Here is a 14092-nt window from a genome sequence, read left to right as displayed (position 1 = left end):
CCACAAATAATATTGTAGTAAACATTCAACAACCTGTCTCCTGGATTTGTGTAGGACATTCCTTGGAATATATAGTGTAGGGTGGAGTTGTTGGGTCATAGGAGGTAAACACATGAGCGCACGCTCACACACACACACACACACACACACACACACACACACAGACACACACACACCATACCCCTCAAAATGACCTGATAAGTCTAGGCTTCCAACATAATTGAATGGGACTTCTCTTTTCTTTTTTTTAGATTTTATTTATTTATTTAGGAGAGACACAGAGAGAGAGAGAGAGAGAGAGAGAGAGAGAGAGAGAGAGAGGCAGAGACACAGGCCGAGGGAGAAGCAGGCTCCCTGTGGGGAGCCTGATGCAGAACTTGATCCCAGGACCCCAGGATTGCCCCTGAGCCCAACGGTGGATGCTCAACCACTGAGCCATCCAGGCGCCCCTGAATGGGACTTCGTATGCACATTTTTTCCAATAATTAATATAATGAATTTGGTTTTGCCGGTCTAAAATGTAAAGTGATACTGTTTTTAACTTATTTCTCTGGTTTCTAATGGTTATGAACATTTTTTCATATGCATTTGAGCTTTAGGAGTTTTCTGTAAGGTTCATATCTTTTCCTACTTTTTAAATTTATTTGAGAGAGAGAGAGAGCACGAGTAGGGGGGAGAGGCAGCTGAAGAGGGAGAAGCAGACTTCTCTCTGAGCATGGAGTCTGATGTGGAGTTCAATCCCAGGACCCTGGGACCATGACCTGAGTCAAGGGCAGATGATTAACTGAGTGAGCCACCCAAGCACCCCTCTTTTTATATTTTTTTAACTTAAAATTCTGAAATACAGCATGCACATGGGAAAAAAACACAAAATAAATGAACAACTCACTGAATAGATTTATGTAATCATCAGTCAGGCCAAGAAATGGAATATTGCTGGGACTTCAGAAACCCTATCCTATGTGTCTGTCCCAGTCACTATCTCTCCTCCTCCCAAAGGTTAACTCCTCTCCTGAGTTCTAAAATTTTAGCTTAGCCTTGCTTGTTTATGAAGTTTTTATAAATGGAGCTATAGAGCACATAATCTTTCGTTTTTTTACTTACTTGGTTCAAAAACTTGAGCATGTTGTATGTAGAGATGGTTTGTTTGTTTTCATTGCTACATCTTAGTCCACATTTGTAAACAATTGGGTGTATCCAGTTGTGTTCTTTTTGCAAATATTCCTGCTATGAATGTTCTTTCATTTACAGCCTGATGGCGCAGACACACTCATTCTGTTGGAGTACACCTAGGAGTAGAAATGTTAGATCATATGGTATGGGTAAGTCAGCTTTAGTGGGTAATGCCAGTGTTACCTGGTGATTCTTAGACTTTGTACCTCCATCAACCATGAGTGGGAATGAATTCCTGTTACTCTACATCCTCACCAACACAGTATTATAAGGTATTCTTAATTGTAACCACTCTGCTATGTATGTAATGGTATCTTAAGTTGTATTTAATTTGATGACTAATGAAGTTCAGCACCTTTTTATATGTTTACTGGCCGCTTAGATATCCACTTTGGTGATGTACCTGTTCAAATCTCTTGCTCATTTTTATATTGGGTTGAGTTACTTGTTGACTTGCAAGGAATTCTTTTTTAAAGATTAATTTGTTTGTTTGTTTATAAGAGACATAGAGAGAGGCAGAGACACAGGCAGAGGGAGAAACAGGCTCCCTACAGGGAGCCCAATGTAGGACTCAATCCCAGAACTCTGGGATCACGCCCTGAGCAAAAGGTAGACACTCAACTGCTGAGCCACCCAGGCGTCCCAGAAATTCTTTATATATCCTGGATGTAAGCCTTTTGTTATTTTACTACAGATATCATTAACTCTAATGTCCCGTTTGTTTTCTCAGTGGTTTCAATGGTCAGAAATAGTTAACCCAATCTACCAGTCTATTCTTGTATAATGGTGCTATTTTTTTGTGTATCCTGTTAAAATCTTTCCCTAACCCAAAAGTTTTGTTTTGCCCTTCACGTTTAAATCTCCAATTCTACTGGAATTGAATTTTGTAAATTGGGTGCATTAGGCATCACATTTCAGTTTTTAATATAGAGCTATACAATTTACCCAACATTGTTGAAGAGATTTTCCCCACTGCTCTGCAGCACCACTTTTGTTGTGAATCAAATACTTATATGTATGTATCTAGATACCTATTCCATTTTATTGGTCTATTTGAGTATTTCTGTGCCAGTGCCACATTATCTTTATTACTATAGCTATATAAGTTTTCATATCCACTGGAGTTGTTGTTCTTTGATATTGCTTGGGGTATTTTAGGCACTTTGCATTTGTATTATAAATTTTCAGAACCCACTGTCAGTTTTGAACAAAAACTTAGGATTTTAATTAGAATTGTGGTTAATCGGTTTGGAGAGAATTGACATTTATACTTTATTGGGTCTTCTGGTACGTGAAGATTGGTATCTCTCCATTGGTTTAGGTCTTCCTTATTATAGTTTCATAGTTGTCTGTGTAGAACTCTGAACATACCATACATCAGATTCATTCCTAGGTATCTGATCTTTTGTGATGCTATTATAAATCATATCTTTTAAAATTTCACTTTGTAATGGATTGTTGCTGGTATACAAAAATCAGTGATTTTTTTCTTTGTATGCAGGAACCTTGCTAAACTTGTTAATTCTAAGATTAGCTTGATTCTTTGGACTTTTCTATGTATTTGTACATATATTATATATTTGTGAATAAGTTTTATTTCTAATCTATCTTATCTATCTATCATCTATCTATATTTAACTAATGGTATGGGCTAGGTCTTGCAGTATGGTGTTGAATAGAAGAATAGTTAGAAGGGGATCCTTGTCTTACTCTCATTCTCAAAGAGAAATCTTTCAACATTTCACCAATAAGTATAATGTTTAGTTTCCCTGTAGAGTGGATACCTTTTTTAAAAAGGACTTTATTTATTCATGAGAGACACAGAGGCGCAGAGACATAGGCAGAGGGAGAAGCAGGCTCTTCAAGGGGAGCCTGATGTGGCACTCGATCCTGGGACCCAGGGACCATGCCCTGAGCTGAAGGCTGATGCTGAATCACTGAGCCACCCAGGTGTCCCGAGTGGATACCTTTTAAGGCAGTTTACCTCTCATTCAGGGTTATTGAGTTTTTATCATGAATAGGTAGTGAATTTTTATCAAGTGATTTTTCTACATCTATTGAGATGATCATCTGATTTTTTTCTCCTTTGTTTAATGTGAATTACAATGATGTTTTAAAAAAACACCATTAATGAGGTGTAATTTACATATATTAAAATGAAACCACTTTAAGTATACAGTTTGAAGAGTTTTGATAAATGTATATACCCATCAACAAACATTACAGTCTAGATATAAAGCATTCTATTACCCCTCAAACCTCCCTTTTAAATCAGTCCTCACCCTTGCCACACACACAAGGCACACACTCATTTGCTTTCTATCACTGGAGTTTCCTTTCCTGAAGTTTTATGTAAATGAAATTATGTGATATGTAGCCTCATGAGTTCATAAGCTTCATTCACGTTGCATGTTTTTGAAATTGATCCATGTTGCATGTACCAGCAATTTTTTCCTACTGACTGCTGAGTATAAGGATATAATACAATTTGCTTATCTGTTTATTTGCGGATAGATAATTGAGTTCTTCTCAGTTTTCTTTTTTTAAAGATTTTATTTATTTATTCATGAGAGACACACACACAGAGGCAGAGACACAGACAGAGGGAGAAGCAGGCCCCTCACAGGGAGCCTGATGCGAGACTTGATCCTAGACCAGGATCACACCCTGAGCCAAAGGCAGACACTCAACTGCTGAGCCACCCAGGTGTCCCGAGTTCTTATCAGTTTTCAATTATTATGAATAAAGGTCATGTCATCAACACACAGTTTTATTTATTTGTATTATTTTAGTTTCTATTATATTTTATGTATATATATCTATATATCTATATATAATTTCTTGCTTATTACCCTGAATAAGACTTCAAATATAATGTTGAATAGAACTTGTGAGAACAGAACTACTTTTTCTTTTTTCTTCATGTAATAAGATGTTCATATGGCTTGGGTTTTTTAGTCAGTAAGGCAAATTACTTTGTTCTTTTTAAAAGATTTAATTATTTGAGAGAGAGCACATGTGGTGGGGGAGGGGCAGAGAGTGAGGGAGAAAGAGGAAGCTGACTTCCACTGAGTGCAGAGCCCAACAGGGGCTTAATGCGGGGCTGGATCCAAGGACCTTCAGATCAGGACCTGAACCAAAACCCAGTCAGATGCTTAACTAACTGAGTCACCCAGGCGCCCCTGATTTGCTAATATTTTGTTGACAACATATGTAGATAGCTATGTTCATGAAGGAAAACTGTGGTTTTCTTTTCTTGTAATTTTTTTTTTTCTGATTTGGCATCAGGGTTCTGCTGGCCACATAAAATTAATTGGGAAGTATTCCTTCCTCCATTATCTGAAAGAGTTTTTGTTTCAGATTGGTAGTATTTCTTCTTTTACGTGTTTGATACAATTCACTAGTGAATTGTACTCTGAGTCTGGAGTTTTCCTTATGGGGAGGTTTTTTTTTTTTTTTTGGTAAGATTTTGTTTATTTATTTGAGAGAGAGACGGCACGCACATGAGCAGGGGTAGGGGCAGAGGGAGAGGGAGAAGCAGACTCCCCACTGAGTAGGGAGCCTGATGTGGGACTGGATCCCAGGACCCCCAGGATCATGACCTGAACTGAAAGTCACTTAACCGACTGAGCCAGCCAGGCACTGCTGGAAGATTTTTATTTTTATTTTTATTTTATTATTATTTTTTCTTTTTTTTTTTGCTGGAAGATTTTTAATTAGGAAATCAATTTCTTTAATGGAATTTGTGTTTTCCCTTTTTTCTTGATCCATGATTTCAACACTTTTTTCAGTATCAGTTGAATAAGAATACAGAAAATCAATGAGGATATAGAAAACCTGAATAACACAATCAAGCAGCTTAATCTAATTGACATTTATAAAACGTTCCACTCAACAATGTAATACACATTCTTTCCAAGTTCATATGGAACATTCACCAAGATAGATCATATTCTGGGCTATAAAACATGTTTCTATATATTTTAAATTGACACCCACTTAAGTAATCTAGGGGTGAAAAAAGAAATTAGGAAATCTTTAGCTGAGTGAAAGTGAAAATATAGCATGTCAAAATTTGTGGAATAGCTTTAAATATTTATATTTATATTAGATAAGATGAATAATCCAAAGTCAATTATTGAAAATTCTGCCTAAGAAGCTAGAAAATGAGCATAATAAACCCATAGTAAGTAGAAGGAAAGGAATAAAAAAAGAATAGAAATCAATGCAATTGAAGATGTACAAACAATAGAAAAAATTAACCCCAAACCTGGTTTTTGAAAAGACCAGCAAAATTGAAAAACCTCTAGCTAGGTTGATCAAGCAAAAAAGAGAGGCCACAAATTATATGAGAAATATAAGGGGAAAGTACTGTAGATCCTATAGATATTAAGATCTTACTATTGAGTAGGATGCATCCCTAAACTTCTCTTTTTTGAGGCTGGCTTAGTTCCTTATGATTTTTATTTTCTATGTAAATGTTAGAGTAAATATGTTGTATTTCTTTAAAAAAATCCACCTTGGATTTTGATTGGAATTGTATTGAATTTATAAATTAATTTAGATTGAACTGAGATCTTCAGAGTAATGTCTTACTATCAGATAAAATGGAATTTCTCCCCTTTTACACAGACCATCTTTTACAGTCATTAGTAAAATTTTTAGATTTTTGCCAAACAAGTCATATATATTCTTGGATTAAATAATTCCTAAATAAATTCTTTTTTATTTTATCAATGTTATTATTTACTTCTGATGTAGAGGAACACATTGTATTTTGTAGGCTGTTTTTGTATCTGGCAAGTTTGCTCAACTTATTTATTAAATGTAATAGCTTGTATTCTGTTGGCCCTTCTAGGGAGATGAACTTATCTGAAAATAATGACAATCTCATATATTTCCTTCTAATACTTAACCTCTCATCTCTTTTTCTTTTCTTATGCTTCTGGCTAACATTTCCAGTACCATATTAATTAATGGCAATTTCAGTGGGCATCTTTATCTTATTTCAGATCCTAAGAGGAATGCTTTTAAATTTCTTTTATTTATTTATTTTTTTTTAAATTATTTATTTATGATAGTCACAGAGAGAGAGAGAGAGGCAGAGACATAGGCAGAGGGAGAAGCAGGCTCCATGCACCGGGAGCCCGATGTGGGATTCGATCCCGGGTCTCCAGGATCGCGCCCTGGGCCAAAGGCAGGCGCCGAACTGCTGCGCCACCCAGGGATCCCCTTAAATTTCTATAATAAATATAATGTTGGTGGTAAGTTTTATTAAGTAAGAAAAATCACTTCTGGGTTGCTGAGTTTTTTTATCACAAATATTGAACTATATCAAATTATTTCTCTACATGAATCAAGATAGTATGACTTCTCTCCTCTAGTCTGTTGTAAGCCATCCTTTAATTCCTAGTGTAAACATGATCTATTTTTGTTGTGTTGTTCCATTTTTATATTAATTTGGATAAGATTTCCTGTTGGAATTTTGCATGTATATTCAAAACTGGGAGGGAGCTAAATTTTTCTTGTTTATATATTATGCTTCAATATGAAGCTTACATAATTTTTTAAAAATCCAGGGAACTGAGTGAAGAAAACAGGAGAAAGTGACCTCTTAACTCTTTGAGATTCCACAAAATATATGATTTCTCACCAACCCTGGAAACAGATGACCTTCTAGTGAGGCAGCCTCATAGTCCAGCTCGTTTCTTATTCATTTGACTTCCTTAACCAGGTTTCAGTTTAAGGGTCCAGTGTTGAACTACTACTGTTTCAATGTGCTTAAAGTTACTCAGGGGAGTTCTATGAGTGAATAATAATAATAGATCCATGTAGCTGTTCAAAGGAATAAATGTAGATCTAAATGCACTAATAAGGCAGAGCACCCAAGAACTATTACTATGCGAGAGGGACATGGTGTAGGATGATGTATGTAATATGATCTCATTCACTATTTGTATATATGCATGAAAACTAGCTACAAAAATGTTAAAATGGTTATCTCTAGGAAGTGGGCTGAGGAGGGAGGATGCCTTGCTTTTCATATTATACTCTTCTGTCATGTTTGATTTTTTTAATCCTGTGGTTATATTACATTTATATACATCAAATGAAAAATAAACTCCCCAGATAAAATTTACAAATTCCATCCACATGTATAGGTCAGATATCCCAACTGATCTCTCTCTTAATATTTGAGAGGTTTTTGTATGATAGGAAAGAGAGGAATGATGCTGCATTAGAGAAGTATCTAGAGTTGAGTGCTGCATTCATTAGGGCAGATTTACATGAGTGAAATCTACGATAATGTCAAGAAGCACTGAAAATCAGTCAGAATCCCACAGTGACAATATCTATCCTAGGGTTGCAAGTTGCAGCTCTAACACTGAGCACCCTCTCCGTGGTGATGTGGGTGGTCAGCAGTAGCTGGGCTGCTTTGTTCAGACCCATTGCCCCTATAAAGAAATTCTGATTTGAAAGTGCCTGAATGATGCTGGATTACTTATCAAATTTACATAAAGAGGACAGCATATACAAATACTTCATTACCCCTTTGCTTGGCATTTATTTTGTTATGCTACTTTCATTTAGTTTGAATTTGGTTTCATTGAAGTAATGTAAAAAATTTAGCAGATTGTAATCCGCAGTAAAAACAACCTTTTTCCTACATTCAACATAGGAAAAGCACAAAAGAAGAAAATAAAAATCCAACCACTAAGTGACGTAGAAAATATCTTAGGGTTTGAAGCCAATGGCCAAGAAAGAACTCTTGAGATATCTTTGGTGCAAAAAAAGGTGGTTTTAATAAAGGACAGGGACAGGACCCCTGGGCAAAAAGAGCTGCACCAGAGCCCTGAGGAGTGGCCCATTATATATTTTCAAGTTGAGAGGGGGTTAGGGAGAGCATAAGTCTCTAAGGAATTTTGGAAGCAAGGTTCCAGGACCTTGAGGAGGCTAGCTATTGTTGGGAAAGGATTATTATTACTGTCTAATAAAACCTGAGTCGTGAGACCTTTCAGATGTCTATCAGTGGGTCATATGCTTGGGGGATGATTGCCAACTTGTATCTTGGGGGAGGGTAGAGGTAAAGGAAGTTTCCAAAGGAATTTTTTTGAGGTCTTATTTATTTATTCATGAGAGACACAGAGAGAAGCAGAGACAGAAGAAACAGGTTCCATGCAAGGATCCCAATGCAGGACTCGATACTGGGACTCCAGTATCAAGCCCTGAGCCAAAGACAGGTGCTCAACCACTGAGCCACCCAGGTGCCCCATCCAAAGGAGTTTTTATATGTTAAAGTACACTTACCAGATTCTGGGGGTTGGGCTAAGATTGACTTGCCCTCAGCAAAGTATTAACGTTGAGGCAGTTGAGTCCCTAGGAAAAGGTCACTCTGCCTGTTTTGAGGACTTGTCAGTGGGTTGTAGAGAGTAAGGAAATTTAATAATTTCTCTTCTGCCTTTGTTTACCACATCATTTCCCCCCTCCCTTTAGTTTTCTTTTTTTTTAAAGATTTTATTTATTTATTCATAGAGACAGAGAGAGAGAGAGAGACAGAGACAGAGGCAGAGACACAGGCAGAGGGAGAAGAGAGCCTGACGTGGGACTCGATTCGGGGTCTCCAGGATCACGCCCTGGGCTGCAGGCAGCGCTAAACCGCTGCACCACGGGGGCTGCCCTCTTCAGTTTTCTTTAGCTGTGAGTATATATTTCCATTTTTTTACATATTGATTTTTGTCCAGATTTGCCTACAATTTATCATATGTAAAAACTTGACAGGATGAGCACTGGGTGTTATGCTATATGTTGGCAAATTGAACTCCAATAAAAAAAAAATGTAAAAACCCCATAACATTCAATATTCTTCTAAAACATGATTTTCAGCTATTTAATATGATTAGCCTATACTTTATTTAACCAATCTCCTATTATTAGACATTATATAATAAAAATTTTTAGTACTATGAATTACTCTATACAAATGGACTTATACATACCAAAGATTTATCTTTTTTTAAGGATTCTTAGAAGTATAATTGAGTTCAAAGGATATAAATATTTTTATCTTTTAATAATTTTTTTTCTGGGAATTTTGTACCAATTAACAGTCTTAAAAGGCCTATAAGTTCCAATTTCCTTGCCACATTGTCACGGTAACATATTTTTTATATCTTTTATTAATTTGGATGGTAGAAATTGTATTTGAATCTAATTTGGATTTGTTTGATTACTATTGAGGCTGAATGTACTTGCAGTTATTCTGATGGACATGATCTATGACCTTGTCTTTGGTTGTATTCCTTTTTTTTTAATATTTTATTTATTTATTTATTCATGATAGTCACACACAGAGAGAGAGAGGCAGAGACATAGAGGGAGAAGCAGGCTCCATGCAGGGAGCCCGACGTGGGATTTGATCCCTGGTCTCCAGGATCGCGCCCTGGGCCAAAGGCAGGCGCCAAACCGCTGCACCACCCAGGGATCCCCTTTGGTTGTATTCCTAAGCACATGGTAATATGATAGATTCCCTCTGGATAACTCAAAAGTGTTTGTTGATGAACTGACTGTACTATTGAAATTTCCTTAAAAAATTTTTTTGGACCTCTAGATTTAAAATGTATGCTGTTGCTGTAAATTTTCCTATCTCAGAACTCTAGAGAGTTGAAAACTTCAGCTCTTTTAGTAAGGGTTTTAAAGGCCATGTACACAGTTTTATAAAAGCTTCACATGTGATAATGACAATGGTAATACAAGTTTACTTGATTCTATCTTCCAGAACATTCCCAAGGGCACACATTTTAACAGTGTAACCTCTTTGTTATACACAATTTGTAGAAATTGAGATTGAATTAGCTATCAAGGACACAAGATTTTTTTTGGCAGATGCAATGTATTTTTGTCTCCTGGGAATCATCCATTTTACTTGATGGCATTTAGCTTACCTGACTTCCACAAACAAATCTGGTAAATAATAGTTTACATACAATTAATTTCAGATTTTAACACAGATGAACATAGTTTTCCCAGAACATATATATAATTGAAATTAGAGGTCCCACATAAAATATGCTTGATTCTCAAAATAATTCCTTGAGTTTGTGACTAGTTATTGCCAAATTGCCAGACTTGTGCTGTTAAAAAGAGATTAACTGATCACCATCATCTGTTAATAGAGACTGTAAATTGTAATTAATTAATGATGGTTAGGAAATAATTAATTTGGTTAATTGAATAGTATATTCACCCCCATAGGAGCATGAATTTTCAAACTTTTAAAATTCAGCAAATCGTGCTTATCACTAAATTTAAATTATTTTCATTTTTATTTAGAAAACATCAGGATTATGAAGTTCCTTAGTAATGTATATGATCATTAACCTTAATTGTAGAGTGTTCTAGGAGGATTAGATTCAATGTTTTAGTAATGCTCTTCTGTCCTTGAAATCAGCTTGTTGGCATTTCTTGAGAGAGAGTCAAAGATATTTTCATAGTTATTTTTTCATAGTTTATATTCTAGAAAGCCAGTTTACTATATATCATTTTTGTTAACATCACACAAATTTTGAAATTAAGAATAAGTTGTTTTTATTTATTTTTAAAAAAATTTTATTTTTTAAAATTTATTCATGACACACACAGAGGAGAGGCAGAGACACAAGCAGAGGGAGAAGCAGGCTCCCTGCTAAACAGGGAGTCTGATGCAGGACTCTATCCCAGGACCCTGGGATCATGCCCTGACGTGAAGGCAGATGCTTAACCACTGAGCATCCCATTCTTGTGTATTCTTAAGCTTTACAAATGATTTCTTGTGTATTCTTAAGCTTTACAAATGATTTCTTTAAAAAAAGTTTTAGTTGTTTCTTTTTTCTTATTTGTGGTTTAATTTTCTGAAAGTTGTGTGGTAATATACATAATTTAAGAGACAAATAAGTCTATAAGATTTGTGGAGGGCAGCTGTCCCTGGCCTCTTCCCTTCTACTTGCTCCTCCTCCAGCATTTCCCAGTCCTCAGAGACAGCCCCCTTCAACTTCTTTCCTTCTTTCTTTTGTTATATGCCTCCCCCTTTGATTTTTCTCTTTTAAAAAGTAAATGCTATGCCCAACATGGGGCTCAAACTCACAACCCCAAGATCAAGAGTCTCATGCTACACCAACTGAGCCAGCCATTTTGTCTCCCTTTTTCTCTTTCTTTTTTAAAGGTTATTTATTTATTTATTCATAAGAGACACAAAGAGGGGGGCAGAGATAGAGGCAGAGGGAGAAGCAGGCTCCCTGATGAACAGGGAGCCTGATGCAAGACTCCATCCCAGGACTCCAGGATCATGACCTGAGCCAAAAGCGGTTGCTCAACCACTGAACCATCCAAGCACCCTTGTCTCCCTTTTCCTAAATAAAATCCTTACACTACTACTCCTGATTTTTCAGTGCTAAAAGTTGTCCCTCTACCATCTCGTACAAGTACACTTTCCATCACCTATTCTTCTAGTGTAGCTGTATAGAACAAGTGAAACAATATTCTGTGTTTAATTATTATGGCTGTGTAATGAATGCTAGTCACAGCTAAGTCATGAAGTATATACTATGACTGCTTTTTTTTTTATACTGCATAACTTTTTGTTTTCCCTGGAATAAATAATTTTTTTCCTTTTTGTTTAGTTTTCTATGTACCTGAAAATACTTCATCCCCATACTCTTTATTTTTCCTCTTGGTAAGCTTGAATACATTAGATACTCTATCAGTTTCTTCTTTTTTCAGAGAAGTCTCTTCCAAGACTTCTGATCTGCTTAAATATGGACATCTTGCTCCCTAGGCCTGCTGAACAGTCATCCTAGACTGCCTTCACTACCATATTAGGTACTCTTTTGTGCCTTCTTCTTCACTTGGTACTCCTCTTGCCTTTTCTTCTATTTTCCTTTTTTGTGGTTTACTGTCTTTTTTGGGGAGCACCTCCCCCAGTAGTTTCCCCTGGAAAGAGGGCATAGGAGGTGAAATTTTTGAGAATATAGGTGTTTTATTTTGCTCTCATACTTAATTCATAGTTTCACTGAATGTAGGATTCTCGGTTGGAAATGATTTTTTCCTTCAAGTTTTGATGGCATTTTTCCATTGTTTTCTAGCTTCCAGCATTGCTGTGGAAAAATAAAATGCCATAATGATTCATGATCCTTTATATAAAAGCTGGGTTTTTTTCATCCCTCTCTCTCTCTGGAAAGACTTTTTTTCCTTGTCCCAAGTGATTTAAAACCATGCCTTAATGTGGATCTATTTTTCTCCATTATGATGAGCTCTTTCAAACTGAAAATTCAAATCTTTCAATTTTGGGAAGTGTTCTGGAATTATTTTACTGGTGATGTCTTCCCTTCTGTTTTTCCCTGCCTTGTGCTGTGGAACACAGGAATGGGAGAGAGGGACAAGTATTACTCTTCTTCGTAAGTCTTACAGACCTATTTGCCTCTTAAACTGTACACATTCCCCCACTACTTTTAGAAAACTATAAATAAGCTATAAATAAGAAAAAGAGCTAAAACCTAATAAGAAATTGAATTTAAATTAAGATAATGGAAGAAAAAAGTAAACAATTTATTAAACTTAAGAATTCATAAGACTATCTCAGCAAATGACTTAAAATATTTCCAATTCCCTTCTATAAAATGAACTCACTTATTCAAATCTGGATCTTCTGAACTGTTCCTTTACTTATCCTTTTTATTCTATTTTTAATTGTATATTTTTACTCTGTTTTTTGAGAGTTTTTCTCAACTTTATCTTCCTAATCTTTTATTGAATTTTTATTTCCAATAGTTCTTCCACTCTTTGTGTATTCTGAATGTTCTTTTTTCATATCAACTTGTTCTTGTTTCGTGGATGTAGTGTTCTGTCTCTCTGAGGATATAAATAATTTTAAAAACAGTTTTTTTTTTCTCTCTGAAAAGTTTGTTTCTTCCTATTTTCTGTTTGGTTGGTTTTTTCAGTTTGTTTCATTTTTTTTTTAATATCTGGTGACCCTTGAACATCTGAGTGATTATAAAGCTTTGGACACATGAGTAGATTTTTCAATTGTGGGAAGCACTATAAGGTGGCCCACCTTACCTATTTCATTAGGAAATGCCCAGTGTTAATATGTTTTTCCTCTGAACCAGTCAGATTCCCAAGACAGGACCTGTCTTTGGCCAGCATTGGAAAAGCTGACTGGGAAAAGAAAGCTGGCCGAGTCAACATTTAGTACATAAAACTTCCCTTATTTCCTTATGTTTATTTTATTTTTTTAAAAAAAGATTTTATTTTTTTATTTTTTTGACAGAGAGAGAGAGAGAGAGAGAGTGTGTACAAGCAGGGGGAGCAGCAGAGGGGGAGGGAGAAGCAGATTCCCTACAGAGTAGGGACCCCGGTGTGGGGCTTGATCCCAGGACCCCAGGATCATGACTTGAACTGAAGACAGATGCTGAACCAACTGAGCCACCCAGGGCTCCCTCCTTAAGTTTATTTTAGTATTTCTACCATCTGCTGTACCTGGTGTCTCCTAGTCAGGAGACTTGCTGTCCTTCTTATTCACTACAATGAATAAAACTTCAGTCTTCTGCTAAAATGAGGTAGAGTCTGTCTCTTGGCTGTCTGGAATAAAGGAGACACTTTAGGACCTAACTTCTTATACATATTTTCAATGAAACCTCCTGTTTTTAGCCTTACCTTAACTGCCATTTCTACAGCTGCTGCCACCAGTCCCTGAGCTCTTAGTGGATTCTGAGGTGCAAAATGGGTTGTTTCTTGGCTTTTCCACTGCTGGTTTAGAATTCAGCTGACTCGAGCCTCTTAACTCAGTTACCACTTAACCATCTATTTTCCAGCTTCCAAAATTTTATTGCTGTTGTCTTCTCTCTCTTGTCTTTGTTCTTGTGGCTCTATGGCAGATGTAATGTGT

At 36.2% G+C, this 14092-nt stretch overlaps 1 long non-coding RNA gene across 1 annotated transcript in view; it reads left to right on the top strand.

Moving 5' to 3' along the window:
* Window positions 1–13762, top strand: part of LOC140596302 (uncharacterized) — a 128186-nt gene extending 114424 nt beyond the window's left edge. The window contains exons 6-7 of the long non-coding RNA XR_011998336.1: window positions 8707–8871; window positions 9515–13762. This is a non-coding gene — a long non-coding RNA (uncharacterized lncRNA). The remainder of the gene's footprint in view (window positions 1–8706; window positions 8872–9514) is intronic.
* Window positions 13763–14092: the final 330 nt, after the last annotated feature.

The sequence above is a fragment of the Vulpes vulpes genome, chromosome X (genome assembly GCF_048418805.1).
Source record: "Vulpes vulpes isolate BD-2025 chromosome X, VulVul3, whole genome shotgun sequence".
Taxonomy (NCBI): domain Eukaryota; kingdom Metazoa; phylum Chordata; class Mammalia; order Carnivora; family Canidae; genus Vulpes; species Vulpes vulpes.
This window is presented reverse-complemented; position numbering and strand designations above follow the sequence as displayed.